The 24,457-nt window shown below is 38.0% G+C and overlaps 1 protein-coding gene across 2 annotated transcripts in view; it reads left to right on the top strand.

Moving 5' to 3' along the window:
• LOC145678761 (uncharacterized) overlaps positions 1-24,457 on the top strand; it is a 469,546-nt gene that overhangs the window by 415,310 nt on the left and 29,779 nt on the right. Inside the window, exon 1 of one of the 2 annotated variants that reach the window (XM_081749254.1) lies at positions 22,262-22,385. The exons of the other annotated variant lie outside the window; for it this stretch is intronic. The gene's annotated coding sequence lies outside the window, so the exon portion shown is untranslated. Of the gene's footprint in view, positions 1-22,261; positions 22,386-24,457 lie in introns of those variants that run through there. 2 annotated transcript variants of the gene reach the window in all.

The raw sequence follows: 24,457 nt of genomic DNA, 5'->3' as shown, positions 1-24,457 counted from the left end.
CTAGTAGCAAGAAAGCTTTGGGTCAGTTGGGGCGTCTTTAGCTTTTGGCTTTCCACGCTTATACTTGAAACACTTGCTTTCATAAAATCTGCCTTTTGTTGTACTTGCAAGCGATGCTCTAGACTCTTCACAAAGCGTCATAGCATCACTGGACTTTGATTGACTATTGACTTGACTTGACATGCTTGAATGGAACACAAAATGCAAGATTGTCCCCATGTAACTTCGTTAATGGAATCTAGCTTGCGTCATGCTTGCAAGTTTTCCAATCAAGCTGGATGCAAACTTGGCTGACTTGCAATTCAAGCTTACGGCAAACAGTTTGCAATTATTTTTGCTACAACGTTAGTTTTTGGTAGACAACATGTAGTGTTCGTGACCTCTCGTGTTTCCTCCCACATTTTTAGGGATGCGAACGAGTCGCGACATGTCTCGAATCTTAACTCGACTCGACTCGAATTCGAGTTGAGACACATTTTTAAAATTCGAAACGAGTCGAGATAAACGTATTTCTCGACTCAAATTTTGGAATCGAGACACGAGTCGAGTAGAGACTGCTCGCAAAAATCTCGACTCGACTTGAATTTCTCGAAAATCTTTCTATAATTTTTAATATTATTTTGAGCTGTGGGCTGGGAAGACTGGTAAATCAGGACAGGCAGCGAACTGTGTCGTCACTAACATCAGACTTTAATGCTAGGCAAAGTACAAGTGTGTCTGAACATACAGTGCATCGAACACTCCTAACAATGGGCCTCCGCATGCGACGACCCTTACATGTGCGAATGTTAACATCACGACATCGGTAACTACGACTGAAATGAACACGTGACGATCGCCACTGACCTTGGTGCAGTGGCAGAGCGTTGCATTGTCTGATGAATTCCGATACCTTCATCATGATGATGGGAGGGTGTGAATTCGTCGTGTTCTAAGGGAACAGTTCCTTGACATCTGTACTGCGGAATAAAGACAAGCTGGCGACGGCTTAACTATGCTCTGGGGAACATTCAAGGAGCATCCATGTGTTTAGTGGAGCTCGAGCAAAGCCCCATGATGGTCGAGGCGTATCGCACACTGCTTGCAGACTACGCACACCCCTTCATGATGACCATGTTTCCCAACGGTAGTGGCATTTTCCGACAAGATAATGCACCATGTCACAAGGCCAGGAGTGTGATGGTGTGGTTCGAGGAACGCAGGAGCGAGTTCCAAGTGATGTGTTGTGCCCCCAATTCGCCGGATCTGAACCCAATCGAATACATCTGGGATGTGATTGAACGTGACGTCAGAGCGCATGGCCCCTCTCCCCGGAATTTACGGGAATTAGGTGACCTGTGTGTGCACATGTGGTGGAAACTCTCTCCAGCGACCTACCAAGGATCATTGCGTCATTGCTAAGACGAATCGCCACTGTGGTGCTATTCTAATTTTTTAACAACCGGTTCTCTCTCTCTCTCTCTCTCTCTCTCTCTCTCTCTATATATATATATATATATATATATATATATATATATATATATATATATATATATATATATATATATCTAGAGAGAGAGAGAGAGAGAGAGAGAGAGATTCCACACTTCCTAAGCACACGTAAGTTTGGCCCTAAACTGTACAACACGTGTTAAGGTTGTCGATCTTTTTTTTTGTTTTGTTTTGTTTTCAATGTGTCACGTGGACCTTCCGTCAGCAGTAACCAGTTCACCTGTGAGTGTCGTGTTGTGAAAGTGGTGCGGTAAAATGGGCGACCTGACAGACTTCCAAAGAGGCATGATCGTTGGTGCCCGTCTGGTTGGAGCTTCAGTGGCAACAGTGGCAAACATTGTGGGGTATCGAAAGGCACTGTATCCAATGTCACGAGGACATACACAATTCATGGGCAAACGACGTCTGCAAAACATAACAGTGGTCGAAAGACAATCCTGTTAGATAGGGACCGGAGGGCATTTAAACGGATTGTAGCAGCTAAAAAGAAGACCACTGCAATGAAAATTACGTCTGAAGTCAATTCCTGCATACAGAATCCGGTTTCATGGAAAACAGTGCGACGGGAAATTCATAGAATGAAAATTCATGGCAGGGCCGCTATCGCCAAACCCCTGGTCACAGCAGTAAATACAAAGAGGCGTATCCAGTGGTGCAAGGACCACAAGGCGTCTACTCATGAGCAGTGGAAACACGTAATGTGGTTCGATGAATCGACATTAACCTTGTTTACAACAACCGGTCGTGTTTACGTATGGAGAACACCGTCGCAGGCCTATGATACAGACTGTCTGCTCCCAATGTAAAGCATGGAGGTTGTTCTGTTACAGTATGGGGAGTGATGTCGTGGTTTTCTGCAGGTTCTATCACAGCCCTGCATAGAATGATGAATGCTAAGGCGTATGAGGTCATTTTGGGTTACCAGGTTCTACCCATGGTCCAAATATTGTTCCCTAATAGTGATGGCATCTACCAAGATTATTTGGCACTCTGTCACGCTGCAAAAACGGTGAAATCATGGTTTGAGGAGCATGACCAGGAGCTATCATACCTCCCCTGGGTCCCACAATCACCAGATCTGAACATCATTGAGCCATTGTGGTCTGAGTTAGAAAGGCGTGTTAGGTGTCATTACTCTCCACCAGTATCTCATAAGGAACTGGAGCATGGAGGAACAATGGTACAAAATTCCACACACAACGATTCAGGAACTGTATACGTCCATTTCACGTCGGATCCAAGCTGTTTTGGACGCAAAAGGAGGCCCCACATCATAGTAGGTTTGATTTTCACACTTTTGCAAACGTTTTAGAATTTTTTGTTTAACCCCTATATATATATATATATATATATATATATATATATATATATATATATATATATATATATATATATATATATATATATATATATTCCGAGGCATACGAGTATTCCAAAAGTAAGGGCCGTCGACGTATAGTAAAATGGAGGTAGGTCGGGACACAGCGTCAACGACGGACTATTGACGAAGCCACTGCAGTGATTGTCTTGAATCAGTATGAGTTTGGCAGCCGTGGAAGGCAGATCGTAATGGCTGCGAGAATTGTTTCTCCCGCTAGTCGTGAAGTGCGCGGTGTATTACGATTTTTGCTTGCGGAAGGAACTTCAGCTGGTGATATTAATCGGATATTGTGCCTAGTGTGTGAATCTACAGTAATGAGTACAGGAAAGGTTCGAAAATTGTGTCGCGAGTTTCAAAATGGTGCACCAACGTGCACGATGAAAACGAGAGTGATAGGCCTAGTGTTCAGACAGATGACCTCGTGGTGCAAGTGAACTGCAAAGGATCGGCAATTGACGATCAGTGCTCTGGCTCATGACTTTCCCCATGTTGCACGAACCACCATCTACAGGATTGTCACAGAAACGCTTGGATATCACAAGTTCAGTGCAAGGTGAGTGTCGAAAATGCTAACAGACTAGCACAAAGAGCAAAGAATGTGCAGTGTCCGACAGTTTTTGGATCGCTATCGAAAACAAGGAAGTGATTTGATTTTCCACATTGTGACGCGCGACGAGACATGGATCTCGTACACCAACGGCGAATCCGAACAAAAGTTCATGCAGTGGCGCCATTCCGCTTCCTCAAAACCAAAAAAAAAAAAAAAAAAAAAAGTTTAAGCAATCGCCGCACTCGAGTTACAAACTGATGGCTACGTCTTTTGGAACGACAAGGGCTTCCTGTTGGTTAATTTCTGGGAACGTGGGACAACAGTTACAGCTGATGTGTACTGCAACACGCTCACCAAACTGCGACGTGTGATTCAAAATTGATGCCACGGGAAACTGTCATCCAGAATCATTCTCGCTCACGACAACGCGCGTCCTCATACCGCTGCCGTCGTCGAGAAGAAGATTCAAGATTTTCGTTAGGACTTGTTTGACTACCCTCCATATAGTACCAACCTTTGCCCCCAACGATTACTTCCTCTTCTTGCATTTGAAACGGTGGTTTCGTGGACAACGGTTTGAAAACGACAAGGATCTCAAGACTGCCGTTGGCAACTGGTTCCAATCCCAGGCGTCAAACTTCTATTCAGATGGTTTATGGAAAATGGTGCAGCGTTACGAAAAGTGTTTGAAACGGCATGGTAATTATGTGGAAAAGTGAAGTAGCTCCATAGGCACCTATTTCTGGCAACAAATCCCGTTCTGCACGAGGCGTGGTAACTTACATTGGTTGCCGGAATGGGAACCGGAAGAGGAAAGAACACCACATTGTACGGTCAGTCGTAATGGAACATTGGAGTACAGAATATCATATTAGCTGAGTTTGTAGTTATCACGAAACTAAATCTGTGGTAGATGTGCAACGTATTTTTAAACGAAATTGTAACATTGGTCTTTCCACGTTCTTAGGAGTTCGCACTGTTCTTGGAGCTCTATATGTCACTTCCAACACACTACCAATCTCCTCAAACTTCATCACCAAAGCCAATACGGTACGAGACGAAACCTTACCATGCCGACCAATGTTCTGTGCTCCAATACTCCATTGCGACTCATTGCGTTCGTCTAACATGACTACAGTGGCGATCTTCTTTCGGAACCAATCCCGCCAACCAAGATCAGTTATTACGCCTGCGCAATATTCAAGTTTGAAGTGTGTCAGTCGGCTCGGCGACACCCTGTACTATTGGAGAGTCGATTCAGTGAATAATACTCTTTCCCTTTATAATGCCATGCAATACCGTCCAAAAATCTACAAACACAACTTTTTTTTAACCTTTTTCTCAAACACCAACACACAAAAGCCAACAAACTTCATTTTTCAATATGTATAGTAGAACTAAATGAATGGTAAACAATGCATAAATACGTAAACTAAGAACCACACATCCTTACCCCCTTTGTTGCCAAGAAAAATAAATATAAGGATTCCACAAATGCAAGCCAAGCAAGAACAAATTATTTTCTTTGCTTGTTTGTTTTTCGTTGACATTTCCGAGAAGTGAGAGGGAGAAAATATCCCTTTCATGTTATAATACAGCTTCCAGAGCTAATTAATTTTAATAGATGGCGTGTGTTCGTGCAAGAATTTTCCGAAGAAAAAGACGGAACGAAATCTTTAACGTCCCGTGATTATGCCTTTTACGTAAGATGAAACAAATTATTAATAGGGATTGGGATCGGACCAGGGACCCCTTACACTGAAGGTAAAAACTCTACCACTGAGCTACAAGTGCGGTAACTGGGGATGCTACACCAATAATGGAGAAATTGTACCATAATGGGGAAACGAACCGAAACTATGCCTATCACAGACAGGTGCCGTACGTTACCCATATAACGGAAATATTTGGATAAAACAGAATATGTTGGTGATCACCTGCGATATTGCTGATTGAGGTGACAAAGTTTCTTAAAGCAATGAAGTAGCATTTTAATTTTTTTTTTAATCAGTTTGAAGGTTATATGTAAAAGTGAAAACATGGTAATTTTCTCCATTTTATGAAAATAATGAGCGAAAAACAATTAAAATGGTAGAATACAATATTAAAAGTTTTCAGCATGAAATTGAATCTGTTGGCATTTAGTCAAGTACTACCCGTACACATAATTTCTTGAGTGTACCAACTAAATTAATTTCTACTCTTAAGCTATTTGAACAGAAAAAAAAGAATGAAAATAGCTTCTCTCTTCTAATGATAACACTTAAGTTCTATTTGAAGTTGAAGTTTCTAGGGTAACACCTTGGAAACCTACGAAAAGAAGGAACGCTAAAGAACTTACTAATACTACTTAATTTTAAAGTATGTTATCACCTCATTAATTAGCGATATCTTGTTAGTCGTCAACCAATTACGTTAGAATTGATTTTGATCACATAATTAGATTTAAACAAATTGTATAGCTATTGATGATACAAAGTACACGTTTTAGCACATTAATGAAGTAAATATTTGTCAGTTATGCAGAGAATATGAATCATTTACAAAAGATTGAATAACATACCACTTTCATACTTGTGCTTATAGATTATACACGAAATTCTATTTTCCTGTCAGTTTAGTGCATTAATATACATACAAGTATATATAATCAAGGGCGCCCATCAGGGGGGGCAAGGTGGGGCGCTCACCTCCCCCCTAAGAGGAAATCGTACTTGGGAATATCGAAAGCCCAATGGAATTTTTATATTAGTTTTAGCAAAATTTGAAACTATATTTGAAACCTCGCATATATTTCCCCCCCTTGGAAACCACAACATGGGCGCCCTTGTGTGTAATGAAATTAAATATATATTTTTACGTCACACGATTATCCCCATTATGGTAAAAGAGACGTGTGATGAACGAAGGTGATTGCGTTGGAATGAGAGGGAACAGGAAGACCTCGAGAAAATTCACTGGCACAATGCTGTACACCACAAATTTACTTGACCTGGAATCGAATAAAGGGCCTCTAACATCAAAGGCGACCGCCCTACCACTGAAAACCTCTATCACATTTTTTTAAAAATGTGTATTAAGTAGTAGAGATGGTACTTAATGCAGGAATCTACGGTTCGGTACATTCTATAATCTGGCACCGTTCGAACTTCTTTTTTTTTTTTTCAGATTTCTTTTTGTTATTATTTGAAGAATCGTTCTTTAAATAACAGTAAATGAATTAGGTGCTACGTTTCAAAATATTTTCTGATTCTTGAGAAACCAAACTAGATATTTATTTTTAATGGCACTTCTGTTGAACTTGCAACAGATAGACCAGGAGAACATTTACAAGAACGTTGTTCGAATTTTCAGGATTAGAATGAATGCCGTAATTTTATGATTTGGGGTTGATACGCGTTGAATAGAGAAAGGATGTTTTTTTTTTTTTTTTTTTTTTCTGAAGAATACTTGATATCAGGAATCGTTAAATTTGAAACAAATGAACCAGTGGCTTCGTCGCAGAACCATTTCTAAACACTCTAGCATATGCTTATGCCTGACTGTTTTCAACTATATGAAATACCAGTTCTTCGCACGGGGAGATAAGGTTTATGCAATAAATCATTTGAAGACAAAGAAACGAGTGAAATTAATTAATTAATTAATAAGGAAGGGCAACGCCAGAGGCTAGTAAAATACATAAAAAAACAACGCCTTTGGCTTTGTCCCTCACATTATGAGAGAAATACGAGACACAAATAACGAAGAGTCTTCGACGTTCCCGGATCAGCTGCTGTATCCCTTCTTGCTTAAAGTTGGACTCAGATTCTTCGGGATGGTCACCAATCAGCTTAGGAATTCCGAAAACTATGGATTTTAACACTAATATCAGCCATTATAGATATGTTATACCCAGATCCTCTTCATGACGATAAGAACTAAACATGGACTTGAGCGGCATCAGCAGTGTCACTATTCATCTTAGGAATCCCCAAAACTATGAATTTGACACTAACATTCGGCGTCTTGGATATTTATCATCATCTTTATGTATATATTGTGACCGCCCCGTAATCCCCTCTTTGAGCTTTTTTTTTTTTTTTAAAGGCTTCATAGGAAAGTAGATCTGATAAAAGGTCAATCTGAATGCAAAAATACCCATTTCTATGCGAAAAGCTGATGGCAGACGGACTAACAGACAGACATATACACACAAATTATGAGATTACATACTTGGCTCACATCATCTCGTATTACATTTGTGAGTTGTAAGGAGAGATCGCGCGCGAGAGACGGAGATAGCCGAAAAGGTGAGTTGTATTAATCCGAATGATGTTGGTATTTGAAATTATTTTTTTTTAATCGATCTTTTAACATCCAGGTAGGTAGAATAAATTAGTAAAGAAAGAACCGGGAAAGATCAGAAGATCAGGAGCCATGGTAGATGCGGTGACGGGATAGAAAAAGACTCTGCTTTTGATAGACACACACACACACACACACACACACACACAAGAGACATATATATATATATATATATATATATCCAGTTTTGGTCGAATTTCCATTAAACGAATGGTCTTCGGCAAAAAGGAACTAAACAACAAGTATTTGCACTTTTTTTTTTTTTTTTTTACCCCTTTGATGTTCAAAAATCTTCCTGGCGTGAAGAATTTGGAATTAGTTCGGACGGACTGCGGGAGGGGAGTACAAGGGAAGAGAACGAAAGGCAGAACTTTCTGCCACGTGCCTCAGATACATTCACGTTTTTCTCTATGCCATATTCCATACATAATGCCTCTAGAAACAGCCCCGTGTCACTTGTATCTGATGGTATATATATTTGTATATGTGTGTTTTGCTTGTGTGTACAGACAAAGTTCTTTGTAAAAGCAAGATCAGTGCATGGAAGATATTACGATCTGACAATCTAGAGCATAACATATTTGTTTCACTTTTTTCCTAAATGTACACGAATATACGTAATGTATACATATTACTTTCCTTTGATAATCACCTATATCAACAAATTAATCCAAAATTTATGAGACTTCAAAAAGGAGGAAAAGATTATACTTTTCATAAATCCATGTTGATCCACAAAGAAATATAAACGTCTTTATTCTCGTGCATGTGGATTTATGTCATATATACATAGGTTTATTATTATAAAGTTTATGAGATGTAAATGCATATCCTTTCGTATCAAAATATAATACCTTAATAACACCAATTTCAAACATTGAACCGTTTTCACTCTGGGGATGAAAAAATGAATTTATCTGAGAAGTTGAGAAATCCAAAGGCCAAATATATATTCTTATACGATATATTTCTGCAAAAGTGTCTGGCACAAAAATGTATACACTCTTTGCCATCCTGTATCGGGATACTAGCATTGACAATTGTTCTGGAATTTCAAAAAAATGAAATGAAATCTTTGAGTTTTACGTCCCACTGTTATGCCGGTTAGGCTAAAGGAGACGGTGATGATGAGGGATGAATGAAATGGTGGAATGAAGAAAGTGGGAGAAAACGGAAGAACCCCGAGAAAACCCAAATTGTGGTATGGTTTTTCGGCATTGCCGTCATTGTCAATTGTTTTCAGTTCGGACGCTTGAGAACCTTCGCCAAAAGATTACAGAGCAGTCGCTCTTTCAGAAAAAAATATTCCGGGGAGGGGAGCACTGCTGGTACTATTTTATTTATTATTATATTATAGACGTATTATTTTGGTCTCGTCCGGGGGGCACTTTCAGAGCACAGGAGGGCAATGCCCCCCACCCCAAAAAAACGTGTCTGGAAGAAAGGCATGTGCATATGTCTCCATTGATACATTGACATCTATAGCTGTAGCGACCGCTCATCGTTCCATGCGCCTCAAACTTGTCAACAATGAATTTGATTGTTAGGCGGGTTAGTGGTTCAGTACAAAAACTCCCCACTCCACTGACGCTGCACTTTGGTGGCATTCCCAAATCTGATAAAACACTTCAAAACGTACTTACGCCGGGCGTACGTTAAACGTGTTCCTGCCATTTTCTTATCTCACTAACCGTACTGACAGTACCGACATCTGTTGAGCGAAAAACTGTACTAAAACATAACTTTAACTGAAAACAATTGACAACGCCGACATCTGTTGGGCGATAAACCATACTACACTATACGTAAACTTCAGAACAATGTCAATCCAGTTTATGGGGTACGTAACAAAAGAATCGTGCAAATGGTGATACTATCATCAAAATTGGCATAGTAATTCTCCAAAGATCCCTTATCGAATCTGCCAGATTGGCCACTTGAAATTCCAAGATGGCGGTCAGTTTTCAAGATGGATCCCAAACTGGTCTTTAAGTTGATTTTTCTTTAAAAAAATATTGGCCAATTCGAATGATCTTGTTGCTGATTTATATGATTTTAAGCATGAGAAGTTAATTTTCTCTGTTTTGATTTAGGAATGAATGTATTTCTTGCATTCGAGCGCTTATTTTACTTAGTTTTCCTTCTTTTCGGGCTTGATAAGTGATGATGTACCTTTTCTTAAGTAATTGTTAGGGTCTACACTAGTGACACTTGCGAGCAATTTAGAACCTCAGTATCAAGTTAGTAAATTATAGTTATATTGCATGAGTAAGTGTCTCAAGTGTTGCTTTAACCAGTTCCCAAATCAGCCGTGAAGGCAGCAAAACTCCAAAAAGTTAAAGTATAAAATTCAAATTGCAGACCGGTACAGGATCTACCAGCAAATCGTGGCACACTGGCTGGGATAAATGTTGTCTTTGTCAAAAGGCTGCTGAGGAACATCTGAAATCTCCACATGCAAACCCTAATTAAAAAAATACGATGATGGTTACAAGAACTTGGCAAGAAATATTGTGGTAGTTCCCTCTCACAGAACTCTCCAGGTGACGTCACCCTACAGGTTGGCAACACTGCTGTCCAGTCAGCGAGTCTACGAAGCTTTTATACTTTGCAAGCAGCAAGAGAGACTCGATCACTTCGAACTCGACGGCGAACGGAGCAGGCAGGAACTTGAAATCCGGCGTTAGAGGAGCAAATAGTGAGCTCCTAGTGAAGAAAGATGAAGACGAAAACACATGCTACATGGCGGTACAACTATCATAAGTATCTCAATTTGTAGAAATAGTGGACGAATATTTTGGACAAATATTTACTTAATTTTTACACTGTAATATATTTTTTAAATTGTGTAATTAAATATTAAGGCCCTCAGCCTAATAAACATTGTGGTTTTAATTCGGTTGTTTTTGATTATCCACTTAGTTTATAGTTGCATGCCCTTAGTTGCTAACTCCCCCTGCATATGGTTTATCTGCGTTTTTCAGTGAGTAACGAGGAAGCGTATTCCTGGTGTTAGCTGTCTTGGCCGACAACGGTGTTATCTCGTTTTGCGATCAATGAAACGAGACATGAGTCTCATAATCTTTTAATTTGTGTGCACCGGCTCATTTAATTAAAAGGATTATGGAATAATATCCAAAATTAAATAATCCGGAGACCAACAAACCCTCACAACAAGTGAAAATTTCACCGTTGTCGATCTGCAAAAACTAGAAATATTCGTTATCTTAACGTATGATAGATCAAGTACAGCGACTTGTGTAGATGAAGCAAGACTGGAACTGTTTGCTCGCAAGCAGAGGTCCTATGACTCCATTCCACTAACACACAAGCAGCTTTAAAAGAACATGCAAAACGCGGTGCCTATCAAGCTGGAATTATCTGGGGACAAGCTACAATTCCCAATCCCGAAACAAAGAACCCTGCCAATTGGGGATGGATACAGTTTGGAAAAGCATGGAAAAATCTACTGGCCAGCATACATCTCCCCTCTTGCAACAAGCTGTCATCAACTTAAAATGTGTTTCTGCAAAACAAAACAAAACAACATCAGCAAAAAAGATTGCAACGGAAAATGCAAGTACTTCAGCTCAGGATTTCCCTGTACAATATTCTGTAATTGTGTGTGTAACCACCATTAATTTCCCTGATATATAACAGCTCACGGAGAGCATAATGTTCTTACAGTATACTCCTTACGTGAATGATATTTCCAATTACATCCGGAATAGTTGTAGATTGTTCGTTTCATGTAATACTTGTTTAATGTAACATTTGTAAGACTTCTACTTATTATTGTAAGAATGTAAGATTGTATACTTCTAATTAAATTTGCATATATTTGGTTATTTTACCAACATGGGACTGAAGAATGGAATTAAAACAATGTAAATTGGCTGAATATTTTCATTAGAATAGAAATCGGCATTAAGATGGCAGAAATCGAGCATATAGTTCAAATTCTATGAAACAAATTGACTTTTTCAGGTCAATTTGGCGGCCATCTTGAAAAAATGGACGCTATATTCAATTTTAAGGTGGCCAATGTGGCATATGTGACCAATAACCATAAGAGAATAAGCACACCAAATTTGCTGCTTGTATCGCCATTTGCACGATTCTCCTAAAAATTACTTTTTATTTGCTCCACTAAGTATCCTGATTCAGGATGACAAAGACTGTATACCTTTTTCTGGGTGACTCTGTATATGATATACTGTAGCATATGTCCTCATATGTCCTTATACACCTTAAATAATATTTCCTTCATATAATTACATGTATAAATGGAAATAATGTCCTTGCGCGCCTGTATAGGTATTGCTATAGAACGAAACTAGTAACATACAACCAGTCCCGTACTGTGGCAGACAAACTTAAAGATCTCTTGCCTCAACCACTATTCATTCACCCCCACACAACCCTCGGTTGAAATTAAGCAGTACGTGCGCTGTCATTCTCTTCAATGTTGCCGTACTTTCCCAACATTTGTATAGACCCTTATCGAAATTCAACATTTTTAAAAAAAGGCAATGAAAGATCAAAGAAAGGGACAACAGAGGGATATGGAAGATTTGATTTTTAGGTAACAAGGGTTATAAATTTCTAACAAATGTCGCCAAGAACAATAGGGAGAATTTTGAGGACTAACCAGACTCCAAGAAAAAAGTATCTTTAATCATGTCTGCTAGTATATTTAGGTAAGTGCTATTCTGTTCTCGAGCACAAGGGGCAGAATTTAGGGAGCGGCAATTTTTTTTTTTTATTCAGAATAAATTAATATTTATTTAATACTAGCAACCCACAGAGTATGGCGCAAACGCGAGAAATGTGTTTAAAAAATGTGTTCAATTCGCTCTAATTACTGTAGTTATTAATTACCTAGCTTATTTGATTATTTTTAAAAAGTCATTTTCTCCCACCCTTCACCCCAAGGGATGAGGATGAACTTGAACATCAGGAGAATTATACCGTTAAAATTGGTGAAACTCGAAAACTATGAATTCAACACTAATATCTCTTGTTTTCGATTACTTTTAAAATATCGCTCTCCTTCCTGGGGAATGAAGTATGGCCTGGAAGTTGAATTGGATTAAAACTGTCACTATTCATCTCAGATACCCCAAAAACTGTGAATTCAACTCTAATATTGGTCGTTTTCAGGGGAGGAAGGCGGCTAATTTCGTGCGGAGGGCGGCAAATTATTTAGACACAGGGGAGAACAATATATATATATATATATACGGGCCTACATATAACAAGAAGCTGTTGTTTCAGACAATTCAGCATCTCAAGATAACTTATTATAACCATACAGAACACCTTATCGAAAGCAAAAATGGTTCAAATTTACTATTAGTTTTCAGTTTCAGTTATTTCCGTAGAGCAAAAAGGATAAATGCAATCAAGATGCTTTTTTTTTTTTTTTTTTTTGTAATCTATTTAACGTCCCAAGAATATATTTCATCTCCTTCTATGAAACATCAATTTAGACTGGCAGTGGTTGAAACAAACGATTTTTGGTTTCAATCTTTATTGCTCTAGAACAAAAACAGTTAAAGGATAGCGAGTAATGACTTTTTGACATGGATTCAGAGTCCGAGGAACATGTTCTGTCTTTGATCTTATTATTCTATTGCTACCAGTACTTTTAGATTCACTACTTCAGGTTTGAGTGTTGAACTTACGTAGTTTCACACTGTGAAACGATCGCTTTTCAAATACATCACTAAATATGAAAAGAGCTTTTCTCTGGAGAGGGAGAGAACTACTTTACACCGATGGCTATTTGGGAAAGAGTTTGACTTGCCTGTCTTAAACAATACACATCCATGTATATCCAGTGGATAGAGTGTGGAGTTGATCATATCATCTATTCCAGCTGACGAAGTAATGGAAATGTAAAATTTAAGTTACGCGTACATAATTTAATTTCTAAAATTGGGAAAATAAACTCAGTAAATTGAATGCTTATTATCTTCACTCTAAGTTATTAAATATGATGCATTTATTTGGTTTGGGAATCCCTCTATAGTTTTGTCCTCTAGGCTAAAGCAGTGTTCTGCAAAATTTTCCTGCTCGCGGCACAACATAAATTATCCATGACGCAACGCAGCACGTCAAGAGGTTATTCCCCTCAAATCGTATTATATGACACTATTAATACATAACTGCGTATTGTAATCAATCTATTTTTAGTACTGTTATTAAACAGAAATCGAATCGTGCTTTATCAATAATTTATGAATCAACCTATTTTTGTTACTGTTATTAAACAAAAATCGAATCGTGCTTTATCAATAATTTATGAATCAACCTATTTTTGTTACTGTTATTAAACAAAAATGGATCGTGCTTTATCACTAATTTATGAATCAACCTATTTTTGTTACTGTTATTAAACAGAAATCGAATCGTGCTTTATCAATAATTTATGAATCAACCTATTTTTGTTACTGTTATTAAACAGAAATCGAATCGTGCTTTATCACTAATTTATGAATCAACCTATTTTTAGTACTGTTATTAAACAGAAATCGAATCGTGCTTTATCAATAATTTATGAATCAACCTATTTTTGTTACTGTTATTAAACAAAAATCGAATCGTGCTTTATCAATAATTTATGAATCAACCTATTTTTGTTACTGTTATTAAACAGAAATGGATCGTGCTTTATCACTAATTTATGAACATCAATTACATTTTATTATGACAGATAAATGTATTGTGGATTTGAGTTTCATATAAGAAGTTATTTTTCTACAGATACCGATGGTTAATATAATACACATTTTTTTTTTTTTTTTTTTTTTGTTCGTATTGAAGTAAATAATTTTACTCATAGATTCAAGTGATGCTTATGTCTGTTTAACTCTACACAGGCGGCTGACTCGTGGAATAATTGTTGACAATGCAAGTCTCATTTCTTCCGAAAGATGTGAATGTTTCTCTCTTTGATGTTTTAATATCAAACAACGTCGAGAAATCCAGTTCACACAAGTACGTAGCTGAATTGACTATGAGACTAATAGTGTCGGCAGAAACAGGATTTTTAAAAATGTATTAGCAGTTACTGAACACAGGACTATTTACACCACTTCTTTACAAATAGGCATTAACAACCTCTCCGCTATTGTATGTGATTTCTTAATACCCACGATAAGTTATGCTACATTATGAAGTGAAATTTCTAGTTTTAATTCTCATGAATTTGCCCTTTAGGCTGAAGGAGAGTAATGGTTAATGGAAGTGAATTGCTATGAAATAATTGGTGGAATGAGCCTCAACGAGGAATCGGGATAACCATGAGAAATCCTATAGATGCAACGTTGTTCAGGGGCGCCAATTTCTCTGTAACTTTGGGGGGGGGGTGGCATTCAGATGCAGAAGGCATATATGAGGATTTTAAGACAAATTGAATTCAAATTATGCCAAAAATTGTATATTCCTAAATAAAATGCGAGGGCCCACATGGGCTTTTGGGGGCCCTGGCCTCCTCGCCCCCTTGACGTTGTTCACCACAAACTCGTATGACTTACATAGACAGTAATCGAATCAGAAACCTCTCACACCAGAAGTGAGCGTTCTATTACTGAATCACTGTAGATCCTGGTTACCTTATAATTCGTTTCCTGTGTCTTTTTCAAAACACACACTTCAGTAGTCATGAATGTTTTTTTTTTTAATGCTTTCAATGACCGTTGAAATTACTGTACAGAGAATAAAATACAGCAGAGCATGAAATACTGTACAAGCATATGAAACAGACTAACTACGATAACGTAAAATGATAACAACTCCACAATTAATTTCTTACAATAGATTAAAGTTCGCGTCAAACTTTTCAACTCTCCGGTGCACACCAGTGTGCCGCAGTACCCGGTTTGCATAACATTGGGCTAAGAGGAGACCAGAGATGGAGTACGTCAGTGAATTGTGGGTCAAGATTTGTGAATGGGTCAATAAGTGAATAGAACGTTACCCATTTCGATCCACCACCCACAGTGACTCACTCTGACCCATCGACCCAGTAAGTACAACCCACTGATCCTTTTTGCTCAATGCATTGTAGACATCATCTTCTGAACACTGATGAATTTGTCTACGTTTTATTTCCAAGGCTTCCACTTTTTCTATCCTTTTTCATTTGCTTCTTATTCCTTACCTGAGATCTCCAGGCACTTTCGGATACTTATATTTGTAATTGTAATAATAGCAATAGGACTTACTACTTGACCTTCGAGACGCAGTCGAATTTAACGCTTTTTTCCTGTCTTTATGTTAGCCTACTTTCCCTTCATTTGAGAATTTCAAATTTCATCTTATTTTCCACTGGAAAGTATCAGTAATTCAACAAGGAAATAATTATATATAGTAATTATATTGAAATTCATCATAATATGGCCCATGACAACACTTTATCATTTTATACTGTAAAGGTCAGATCCACCGGTATTGTAACAGAGCGGTGATTGAGCCACTGACCGTAGAAATTCGAACTTTGATTAGTGATAATTTTACATCCTTGTTTTATTGTAAGTGCAATCCTTGTTTTATTGTAAGTGCAATCCTTGTTTTATTGTAAGTGCAATCCTTTTTTATTGTAAGTGCAATCCTTCTTTTATTGTAAGTGCAATCCTTCTTTTATTGTAAGTGCAAACTCTTTACCCAGTGGAGAAGAGGACGTGGATCATAGGTCAGAGTTGATGACGAGGGGTTTTGGTGGATTATGGGTCAGAGTAGGTCATGGTGGGTGGTAGGTCAGTGAGTCATGGATCAATTTTTCATTGATCCACGCCATCTCTGGAGGAGGCAGATGATTAATGAAAGAGAATAATTGTTTAGATAAAAATGTGGTAAGAAACGGAATAAACCAGAGAAAACTCAGGGACACTATGTAACGTCCTGGGAGAGATAACACCATCTAAAAATGTAATGTATATTAAAAACCACCATTTAAAATGTAATGATTAATTTATATTATACATATATTTTACGTTACATTCCAGCCCACAGTCCGTGTAAATTTTTAAAAAATGTCAAAATGATCCAATCACATTAAATCAGGCATAACAAATTATATCACTATTACCTTTATTCTCCAAATGTTCATTAATTATACTTTTCTTTTTCGGTTGTCATAGCAACGTTTTAAACAAGTAACTATCTGCTGTTATGATAACTATAAATGCAGTTTACACCTATATAATCAACATATACTTTTACTATTGAGATCAAGGATCTTGGCTGAGATTAAATCTTATATCTTTCTATTTAGAATCAACAATACATACAGTAGAGCGTCGATTATCCGAACGTCGGTCAACCGAACGACCGCTTAACCGAACTGTATACTCGCTCGCACCTGTTACTCTCCCACCCTACCGTCCATCATCCCCCTCACACCCAAACCAAATTTCCCACAGTAGTCGCCGCACTGAGCCACCGCTGGCGGAACATTGCTTCTAATGGGGCTTGCTTAGACAGACCAAAATAAAGGATTTTTTTAAAGGTTAATTTTGTGTACTGTGTGTATTGTTCATGCAAAATGCGTATGTAATATGTACATATTTTTGTTTAATAAACTGTACCACATACTATATATTCCTACTAAAGTTGCCTTTGTACGTTACTTTGTAATACTTAAAGAGATGCCTGTTTTTTTGAATAAATTTACTGTACAGTACTTCTTTTTGGCAAATAAACATGTACAGTTCGATTATCCGAACAAACCAGTTTTCCGAACACCCATATCCCCCAATTACTTCGGATAATCGACGCTCTACTGTGTATATATTATTTTTTCTTCTTCTTCTACACGACAGGGATTGTGTACTTTTATGCACCGTTGCCTAAAACCAAGATATAAAAATAGAAGAAATTACAAAATAGATATACAATATCGTTGTAACTACGTTGTCCAACAGAAACTAACATAATTCGGGATCGAATTAGTGATCGTCACGCCAGAGAAAGTGTTCTACCAATAAGCCACTGTGCCTTTATACACCGTACATACATAAATAAGATTTCTAAACCATTATTTGCATAATTGCTCGAATCCACTGAAGCAGATACAATCAAGGCTGGATCCAGGATTTCTTGAAGGCGGGTACACCAATAACTACCACCACATTTGATTTAAATTTTTAAGTTTATAAATGCCTTTAGGCATCTGTGGTGTGAATGAGGAATATTACTTTATTCAGTGAATCCTTTTCGTTCAACCTTCAGAAAATCGAGTTAAACTATTGCTTTTGCAAAACTAAGCTTTCTTTTAAGCCTCAAACGGACACATGACAACAGAAAGTTTCGGAAAATGTTGCTTTTTCACTGCTAGGTTCTCATTTTAGATAGTGTATATTTACAATGAAGGGGGTGCATGTGCTCCGGTGCACTTCCCCTAAATCCGGCCCTGGATACAATGGCTACTGCAGGGGCGGATCCAGGATCGACTTCTGGGGGGGACGGTGGGTTGTCATAATGCTACTTTTAAGGACTCCAAACTCTGGGATGGATTTTATTTATATATATAAAACAAGAAAGATTCCTCTTCTGGAGGGGCGATCGCCACATTCGCCCCTGGGCTACTGCTTGCCAATATGACGGGGTGTATTTCTTAATCAATCACCAGTCCCAACAATTGATTTAAGTGCGCAATTTCAATCAGTGAGAAAAGCAGTGTGCTGAAGAGGGAATTTGGTAATGAGATATGCGCTGACTATATATGTTTTCACGCCCATTTCCCAATGATGAAGATTATTGACTAAAAAGATTTTCAGCAGTGCTTAGATTGCGATCAGACTTTTACCTTACAGTCTTTATTCCACGTACTATTGAACTCAAACCATTTGTGTAGCTCAGTGGTAGAGCTCTCACTTCTGGTGAGAAAGACGCTGCTTCAATTACAGGTCCTGTGAGTTTGTAGTGAATAACATGGTGCTCGTGATTTTCTTCGGGGTTCTCCAGTGTTCTCCCAGATTCTCATTCCACCAGCTCTTTCCAATCGGTCAAAAATGTGTAAATGCTGTTTCAGGTCAGTCATATTAAGTGAGGTTTCCCTGGGTTTCCCTTATTCACACCAGGCTAATGCCGGTATGGTACTTAACATACTGTAGAGGCTCCAGACCTCTTCCCTTCTCAATACTTGGCCATAGATGTCGACGGTGCAACGGCACTGAGCAATTTTTTTTTTTTTCGAAGAATTAGATCGTTGATAACCTCTATAATCTATGATTTATTAACGACGAGCAGAAAGTGCTGAAATTGGGCAAATTTCCACCGTGACGTTGCCAACAACAGGATTCAGGAAATTGTGTGAAATTTTGCATCGAAATAAAATGTATAAACGCCATTTTCATGGTTGTTTCCTTTTGGGTCTCTATCAAAACAGAAATCACCGCATGAACACCAGGAGCAGGGACGTAAAATTGACTATTGCAGTGTCTATGAAAAGCTTCTGGTCCATTTGTTGCCCGACGCAGCACGGACGGTAGGAGACGCCCACACGACAAGTGGATACCAAAAATAAAAAGAGAAGTTTGATTCATGCGCACAATTATTGACAATTTATATGAAACACCAGAACATTTATAACACTAGGAGCAAGAAATATTTATGATAGTCTTGATCTGTCATTTATTTACAATCAAAAACTGCATTTTAGTCTACATCTTGCATGAAGACAAGAAAATTTCACTATAATTAACTTACATTGAAAGAAAATACTGTATTACCACGTCCGTTAATGTTATGTTCAAACTAGGACAACAGTTTTTGCAGTGTTATGAGTTATTCAAGTTTGCGTTACTATATACAAAATTTGAAAGGACACTCTTTACTTGCAATCATCTTCTATGTTAGTTTCCTAAAAAAGTAATCATATAATTTATGTCCCTTGTCATCCGAAGTCATTGATGTCAGTTGAGTAAAGGTATCTGACACTTGTATTGGATGTAAGGGGGCGCGGTGGCTCAGTGGTAGAGCAAGACCTCCGGTGCTTGCGGTCCCTGGTTCGATACCAGCTCGCGCCGTGTGGGTTTTGTGGTGGACAAACATCGTGCTCGTGGGTTTTCTCGGGGTTCTCCCGTTTCCTCCCACTCTCTTCATTCCAACATTTCATTCATTTCTCATCGTCACCTTCTCCTTTAGCCTAACCGGCATAACCGTGGGACGTAAAACTCAAGGATTTCACTTAATTTCACTTCTATTGGATGTAAATATCGCAACCCCAAAAAATGTCTTAATCCATGAACCTGTAAAGATGGCAACGTTGCACAACACTTTTTGCGCAATTTCCAATTTTGTTGCGTGCTCGTTAAGGCTTTATTTATGTCAACAGGTAAGGGAGTGAAAGTTTACGAAATTTCGGTGTACCCGATGCAGAAGGTCCAGAACTCTAATTCCTAAATCATCAGTTCTTTTATAATCATTCGCTTTTATTAATCGTTTGTCTCCTTAGCCAACAGGTTTTAACATGGAACGAAAGCGATAAATTTAATTTAATTTCGTTTCGGAGCCAAGTGAAAAAAATATACCCCATTAGACATTAGACTTGTATGATCACCCAAATAACGAGTGAATTGATTAATAGAAGGAGTAAACAAGAAGACAATGCTGATGATTAGTTATGTAGCAAGGGCGCATGCATCTTAAACATAAGCTTAAGAACTACCATTGTAGGTCGCACTTATTACGTTAAATTCGAAATGAAATGAAATCTTTGAGCTTTACGTCCCACGATTATGCCGGCTAGGCTAAAGGAGACGATGATAATGAGAAATGAATGAAGTGGTGGAATCTTAAAAGTGGGAGGAAACGGGAGAACTCCGAAAAAATGAAATGAAATTTTTGAGTTTTACGTCCCACGGTTATGCCGGTGAGGCTAAAGGAGACGGTGATTATGAGAGATGAATGAAATGGTGGAATGAAGAAAGTGGGAGGAAACGGGAGAACCCCGAGAAAACCCACGCACACGGTGTTTGTCCACCACAAAGTTCACTTGGCGGAGGCTGGGCGGGAGAACTCCGAGTAGACCCCCACACACGGTGTTTGTCCACCACAAAGTTCACTTGGCACGATCTGAGATCGAATCAGGACCCCATGCATCAGAGATGAACGCTCTAAAACTGAGCCATCGCTGCAACCTACGTTAACTTTGTTGGAGAAAGAAAAAAAAAGGTTCGTCATCAACACTCCTTTCCCAACAGAAGTCCTGGTTACGCTGCGAAATAGACGTTATCTACAAGAAATGAATATTGCATAGAATCGAACTAGAAATCTTTCATGCGAGTAATGAGTGTTCTGCTTTAGCATTGAAAAGTATTCTCTTGTAGTGTATTTCCTTGTAAAAGTATTTTGTTCTTGATATCTGTCTCGATGCCATTATATATAGCGAAAATATGACCGTACAAAAATAATCGGGTAATACTGCCTTTCTCCGGTTTTTTTTTTTTTTTTTTTTAACACCGTGTAATTTATGTGGAAGTGTTTGTGAGGGAACATAAAACAACAGGGCGCCAGGTCACACAGAAGCAGACACGACACACACACACACACACATACATACACATTACAAAAAAAAAGTATTCGTATTCAACGATACATCTTATTCATCATTTGCATTGTTACGAATCCGTAGACTATGTAGGGAAAAACATATGTGTAACATACACTCACACGTTACACACATATATACACGCACACACACATACTTTAGAAAGTGCTTACGACCCTACTATGTTATGTGGCTTCACATAACTCACCAAGCAGCAGTCCAACATTCGTGATTGTCTATTGTTTTCGAAAGCCAACAGCGATCCGCACTCTAACCATATCTTTACCTAACAAAACACCACACGTCAAACCAGAGGTATTTTTTAACCCAAAATACACACTATATATATATATATATATATATATATATATATATATATATATATATATATATATATATATATATATATATATATATTACATGAATGCCTTTTGTTTTAGTAGTATTTACTTGTTTTCCACCGCAGTTAGCCAATAAATTTTGGTTAGTTCCTAGGGTTTACTATATAATGAAATCAAAGGTGCCGCCGAATGTACAGGCTAGTTGACAGGAATGTGGCTCACAGAGACTAGTACAAGCGTCCAACTATGTGTATAGGATATATAAATATATATACAAAAAAGGAGGGGCCACATACTAGAATAGTCAAGCATTTAGAATTACAAATAAATAAATAACAAAAATTCCTGAAGTACAATGCTCTCAGTTCGTGCTTGACACCTAAAATCACGAAAACTTAATAAAAATCCAAGCCAGCCGCTTTCGCCATTTACAGTCTAAATGACAATTATTTATATTTCCTTGTAGAGTGCTTTCAACAAGTAGCGAAGGACCCAGAAGTAGTTAGTTGTTAGGTGATGTTACATAACTGTTCTTTTGGCCAGTCAGTGACCGTTTGTTGTTTGTCGCTTTTCTCTCATCTTTTCACTATTGTCCAGTAGTCAAACTATACGCTTTCCTGTTGTTCTTCTTAGTGTTACATGTAGTGTTGTGTTTTTAGTGTTGACACGCAGACCAGACATGTATTCTTACTGTATTAGGTTTGAATATCTTGTAAGGTAAGTTGAACTCATAGAAATTACATATAAATCAGAAATTAGGTATCTTCATTTATTTTGCTTTCATGAGGGCCACTAAGGATGTGCGAATTACGGCCAGGGATGCAGGGGAAAATCCTCCTCTATAAAACTTTTATCCCTGGCTGGAAGGCAGAAAAAATTTCCGGGGTGTGTGTGCTATTTTCTAGTCCTACCCTCGATTATATTTCTTACAACATTCAAATTCTTCAATTCAATGTGATAAACATAAATCCATTTGAGTATTGTTAATAAAAATTCATTGTAAAAAGTAATTTGGTTAGGTTATGTTAGAGTTGGTGTGTGTTGGGAACTGCATGTGTGTGTGTTTTTTTAAAAGAAATTTTAGTGACATCTGGTGCTGTAGGTTAGGATTAAAATCGTATAATACTGGTGAACTTTTCCCCAAACCTAAGTCAAGTGTGTTAAAAGTTTAATCGTTGTTGTCAGCAGGGTTGCCACGATTGTAGCAAGTTTGTTTAAACAGTTTTCTTTTTTTTCCTCTTTTCTTTCTTTCGGTAGGAGGGAAGATAAACGGGCCCTCGGATTTTCGGTTCAAAATTGATCACAACGTCTTCATTAGGTATAAAATAGTGTTTCCCTAAAATTTCAGACCGCGGAGGACCTAAGGAAGATGGGATCAATTTTGAACCGAAAATCCGAGGGCCCGTTTATCTTCCCGGCCCATATCTGGTAAATTCTGTAGTAATTTTGGGCACCTTTCTGAAGTTTCCGCGGTCTGAAATTTTCAGGAAACACTATTTGGAACCTAAGGAAGACGTTGTGATCAGTTTTGAACCGAAAATCCGAGGGCCCGTTTATCTTCCCTCCTACCCTTTCTTTCTATTTCTTTTTTTTCTTTCTTTTCTTACTTTATCCCTCCATGGAAAAATCGCCTAATTCGCACCCTGAGGGCCACCCTCATCCTCATAAGAGTATCAATAGTATTTAGGAGTGAAGGTGAGGACGTGGATATCGTTTAAGGGTGCAGTTGTAGACAGTACGAGTATGAAGGAGTTGATTGAGGGTGGTGAGGTCATCCATATTATTTGAAAGTGAGGGCGATATAATGTGAATATGACTGCGGAAGAATTAAATGAGGGCTGGGAATAAAACCCATCCGTGAAACAGACTAGTTTCAGCTAGAATTTAAAAAGAAAGTTATTTCGGATTACGTGGACAGCTTTTTAAACATAGTTCAAGGTATTTGATTGATTTCTATTTGTATCTTTTGTCAACAGTGACGCTATATACTACAACACCTACAGTTTAAAGTGGGTTAATTGATCTGTATTTATGTTCTTTGTCAGCAGTACGGCTATATAGGACAAGATCTGTAGTTTAAAGTGTGTTGATTGATTTTTTTTTTATTTTCTTCGTCAGCAGCGAGGCTATATAGAATAAGATTTACAGTTTAAAGTGGATAAGAATTACTATAGCGGTTCATACTCTCGCAACGTGTTTTGCTGACGTTGAACTACACTGAACACCTATAATATTGCGACGCATTTGTTTAAGTTTTTATATATAATAATATAAATTTGATTTGATTTTAGTTTAGCGTTCCTTTCAGCAGCGAGGCTATATGAGATAAGACGTGGATGAATAACTTAATGTGGAATCCAAACTGCATGGGCTCCTTCCGGGAATTGAACCCGTGTTCTCTACGTCACAGGAGGTAGTTCAATAATATAAATTATAGTGTAAAACTCTAAGTTTCTATGTAGTAAGTAGAGACTAAGGATGGCCAAATTTTCCGGAATCGGAAAATTTACTTTCCGGAATTCGGAAAAAATCCGGATTTCGAAAAAAATCCGGAATTCGGAAAAATCCGGAATTCAGAAAATCCGGAATTCGGAAAAACTCCGGAATTCGGAAAAATTCCGGAACTCAGACCAATTCCGGATTTTGGAAAAAATCCGGATTTCGGAAAAATCCGGAATTCAGAAAAATGCCAGAATTTAGGAAAAACCGGAATTCAGAAAATCCGGAATTCGGAAAAATTCCGGATTTCGGAAAAATTCCGACATTCGGAAAAAATCCGGAATTTTTCC

The sequence above is a fragment of the Thermobia domestica genome, chromosome 2, assembly GCF_964235325.1.
Source record: "Thermobia domestica chromosome 2, izTheDome1.hap1.1, whole genome shotgun sequence".
In the NCBI taxonomy this organism is placed as follows: domain Eukaryota; kingdom Metazoa; phylum Arthropoda; class Insecta; order Zygentoma; family Lepismatidae; genus Thermobia; species Thermobia domestica.
The sequence above is the reverse complement of the archived record's forward strand: the minus strand, read 5'-3'. Positions and strand labels throughout refer to the sequence as shown.